Source organism: Malurus melanocephalus, unplaced genomic scaffold (genome assembly GCF_030028575.1).
Source record: "Malurus melanocephalus ecotype Western Australia unplaced genomic scaffold, MMel_1.1 scaffold_291, whole genome shotgun sequence".
In the NCBI taxonomy this organism is placed as follows: domain Eukaryota; kingdom Metazoa; phylum Chordata; class Aves; order Passeriformes; family Maluridae; genus Malurus; species Malurus melanocephalus.
Window position 1 is genome coordinate 159,675 of NW_026623523.1, and position 247 is coordinate 159,921.

The window sequence follows — 247 nt, forward strand, 5'->3', positions numbered from 1 at the left end:
TTTTTTTTTTTTTTTTTTTTTTTATTCTGTGTCTGAAATATTTTGGGTAGTCACCCTTTGTTCAGGCTGGAGCATCACAGTTAGCTAACTTCATTTACAACAGTTTATATGCTTACTCAGTGAGTGTACAAACCTTTCCTAGGCAAATAGAAAAACTTGGACTGATTTGAGAGAGATGTGAAATGAAGTCCCAGACTTAGAAGAGTGTTTTAGTGGAAAAAATGCATACAATGATTACTTGTGGATT